This window comes from Pangasianodon hypophthalmus, chromosome 2, assembly GCF_027358585.1.
Source record: "Pangasianodon hypophthalmus isolate fPanHyp1 chromosome 2, fPanHyp1.pri, whole genome shotgun sequence".
Classification (NCBI taxonomy): Eukaryota; Metazoa; Chordata; class Actinopteri; order Siluriformes; family Pangasiidae; genus Pangasianodon; species Pangasianodon hypophthalmus.
This window is the reverse complement of record NC_069711.1, coordinates 20097643-20102027: the sequence shown is the minus strand read 5'-3', so window position 1 is coordinate 20102027 and position 4385 is coordinate 20097643.

The following is a 4385-nucleotide window of genomic DNA, read 5'->3' as shown; positions in this document are numbered from 1 at the left end:
CTCACCACTATCTCCCTACACTCACTAAAAGGATGGGCACTGGGTAATTGTGAGACTGAAACTGGGAACCTTTAGTCTGGTTCAGACTGAAGGGTCTTGTCTAAAATAGATGCAGAACAGAGACAAAGAAAAGGTGTGAAGAATCCTGAAGAGAACATTGATATAACAAGCTGCTAATGGCCCATTGATTTTGTACACAGTCCCTCACCCCCATGCTCATTAGCATCAACTGAGAAAATGCCATTTGCAATGCACAGCGGTGTTTGCTATTTAAGAAAGTGGCCATTGGCAAATCACCTGTAGTGAAAGAATGAGAGTGTCACAAAGATAGAACTAACCTTTCTTTTCTTTTCTTTTCTTGTTATTCATCTTTACTACATCCATTAAATAACAGTGCAAAGACAGGAGTCGGGGTAAATGTCCTGGGTCTGCAGGCTGAAACACCTTATTGATGAGAGAGATCAGAGCAGAATGACCAGACTGGTCTGAGCTGACAGGAAGTGTCTAGTAACTCTAATAAGCACTCTGTACAAATGTGGTAGAGTAGAAAAGCATCTCGGAAATACTCAAACCAGCCCGTCTGGCAGCAACAACCAAAGTTGTTAAAGTCTCAGAGATCATCACATCATCTGATGTTTGATGAGAACATCATTAACTGAAGCTCTTGACCTGTATCTGCATGATTGTATGTATCATGCTGCTGCCACATGATTGGCTGATTGGATAACTGCATAAATGAGAAGGTGTACAGGTGTTCCTATTAAAGTGGACAGTGAGTGTATACATAGATATAGCTGTTTTGGTGGCACAAGAGGGACCTACACAATATTAGGCAGGTGGGTTTGACGGCTGATCTATATATATATATATATATTTATATATATATATTTTTTTTTTCTAGGTAGGTTCTGCTCAATCTCTTAAGCTTCCTAGGCCTAAAGAGCTTCATATATACATATATTACAAAACAGGATGTATAGGTCCTCTACTTTTAATAGTCTGAAATAAATGCTTTCACTTGCTGTAAAAGTAATATGTATTCTGGACCTTGAGAAATGTGTGTAACTGATTACAGTGTGTTGTTGTAATGACAGATTCTACATGAAATAGTGAACAGGGTTTGCAATAAGCATTTAACTATTGTCCTGGATGAATGCTGTAGAAAAATTTTTAATGAAAAGTTAATTGTTAATGAGCTCTGCATTTAAAGTAGGCATATATTTTCTTACTTTTATCATCAGCTACTGTCTATTACAACAAGACTGGCCGTGCTGTTATAGGAAAATGTTCAATGACGGAGTGGAATGATGAGTTACCATGCTAAAGTTGATTACTGTCCAATAGTTGAATATCGTCCAATTTGCCAATGATTACAATTTTTTAATTTATTAATGAATTTGTTTATCAGTTTATAGTTACATTTAATGCTGTGGAATGTTTATGAGACAAATTATTTCTTGTTATCACTATAAAGCAGCTATAAACAGTCGTTCCCTCACCACCTTTCTTTTTTTTTTCTCCTCTGTCTTGAAGTTAATAAGACAAAGCAAAACATAGTTTGTCATGTTAGCAAGAAACTGGAAAATAAAAACTCCTCTGTCCTGAAGACTTTCCGGTGGCGGAAAACTTACTGACTGTTACAAAGTGCTGACACTCAAGTCATCTGCCATAAATGCTAAATAAATGTCTGCTTACAGACAACATCACCATATCAACAATAATTATACGTTTATTTTGGTTAAGTAACAAGTTTATTTAATCAGTTTATTATCAGGCTTAGATTATGAGGAGCACTGCTGTACAAGTCCCTGTGTAAGTTGTTACTATCGCATGATAACATCTTAAAACGAGTGCATCAACCTAATTACAGCTGGCACTACTGTCAGACCTGCTGTTATAGAAAATTAATTTTCTCACAAATGAGAATCAAGCATTCATCAGTTCTGTGGTATAAATTGCTATGATTCTGTGGTATAAATTGCTATGATGGTTCACATGAAAATTATCCATGCTTGATGCTGAGCTCTGTTGGTGCTTAAATTTTCTGTTTGGTGTTAGTATTCCTTCTAAACCGAAATGTGTGAGTTTGCAGAATAGGCCAGATGGCTCAAGCCAAAAGATTTTATGAATTATGGATGATAGTAAATTATTTCTTTAAAAAAGATGTTAATTTTTATTTTAAAGGAATTCCTCCTAATCTACAGTGACAGACATCAATCCTCTGCTGTGTTCTTTGAGTGACCTGTATTATATGATATAAGCTAGTGACACTAACACTCTAACAAAATGCTGCCCCAGAAAAAGATGCTTTTTATGGAACAATTAAAATAAAAATACAGGTTGCTGTAAACTGCTCCATTTTGACCTGTATGGAACTCCACGAGACGTGAATTACTGTGCCATGTTTATTCTTAGATGTGTCCTGTTTATTTTTAGTCTCTCTGATTGCAGTAAATTTCCAATTAGATCAACATATCCCAACACCAGACTTCCACATAAATCATTCAGTATAAGCCAAGGGAATTTTCAATTTCACACCACCTGTCACGGCCATTGGTTTCCTGGAACCTTTTTTCAATCACATACACTTCAACAATATACTGATGTATACTGATGCAATGGTTGCAGATAATATATCACCAACTCCATAATTATTGCCACCCTTTTGTCTGCTTCCACTCAAGGTTTCTTCCTCTCCCCTTTGCTGTACAATATTATTATCATCTGTAGAAACCTCTCTTTCATTTAGTGGAACAAATTCTATTTCCATTTCTAAATATTTGTAACCTGAAAATGACTACATATTGCAGTACTAAAAGTTATGTCAAAATAGTACTCAATATAGCCTAATAACTGTAACTTAACTTCATCAAGCTCTATTATAATATTAAATATGCCTGTTTTGTCAATATAACATATACCCATTATGTATTTACAGTATTTATCCATTTATATACAATATAATTTACATTGGACAATCTACAATTGGCAAGGCCAATACTTTTGTTTTTGCTATACAGTGAAGACATCTGGGTTTGAGATCAAATGATGAATGAGACGGTAGATCAGAATTTCAGATTTTATTTCCTGATATTTAAATCTAGATGTGTTAAACAACTTAAAACGTGGCACATTTGATGTCAGACCACCCAATTTTTAGATGAGCATAAGTATCGGAACAGAGAAGTCTTAAAGTAAATTAAAGTAAATAACACTTAATATTTGTTTGCATATCCCTGCTTGCAATAACTGCATCAATCCCACTGACATCACCAACCTGCTGCATTCTTCTTTTGTGATGCTTTGCCAGGCTTGTACTGCAGCTTCTTACAGTTGTTTGTTTTGGGGAATTTCTCCCTTCAGTCTCCTCTTCAAGAGGTGAAATGCATGCTCAAGTTCTGGTGTTTGACTTGGGCAGTCTAAAACCTTCCACCTTTTTCCCCTGATGTACTTTGTTGTGTTGGCAGTGTGGTTTGGGTCATTGTCTTGCTACATGATGAAGTTCCTCCCAATTAGATTGGATGCATTTCTCACACACACACACACACATATATATATAAATATATATATATATATATATATATATATATATATATATATATATATATATATATATATCGATCAGCCATAACATTATGACCACTGACAGGTGAAGTGAATAATATTGATTATCTCTTAACAATAGCACCTGTCAAGGGTTGAGATATATTAGGCAGCAAGTGAAGTCAGTTCTCGAAGTTGATGTGTTGGAACCAGGACAAATGGGTAAGTGTAAGGATCTGAGTGACTTTGACAAGGACCAGATTGTGATGGCTAGACGACTGGGTCAGAGCATCTCCAAAACGGCAGGTCTTGTGGGGTGTTCCTGGTATGCAGTGATTAGTACCTAACAAAAGTGGTCCAAGGAAGGACAACTGGTGAACTGGCGACAGGGTAATGGGCGCCCAAGGCTCACTGATGTATGTGGGGAGCGAAGGCTAGCCCGTCTGGTCTGATCCCAAAGAAGAGCTACTGTAGCACAAATTGCTGAAAAAGTTAATGCTGTCTATGATAGAAAGGTGTCAGACACAATGCATCGCAGCTTGCTGTGTATGGGGCTGTGTAGCCACAGATCTGTCAGAGTGCCCATGCTGACCTCCGTCCACTGCTGAAAGCACCTGCAATGGGCACATGAGAATCAGACCTGGACCATGGAGCAATGGAAGAAGGTGCCTGGTCTGATGAATTGTGTTTTCTTTTACATCATGTGGATGGCTGGGTGCGTGGGTGTGTCGCTTATCTGGGGAAGAGATGGCACTAGGATGCACTATGGAAAGAAGGCAAGCTGGCAGAGGCAGTGTGATGCTCTGGGCAACGTTCTGCTTGTTGCCGAACTTGTTGCAGAC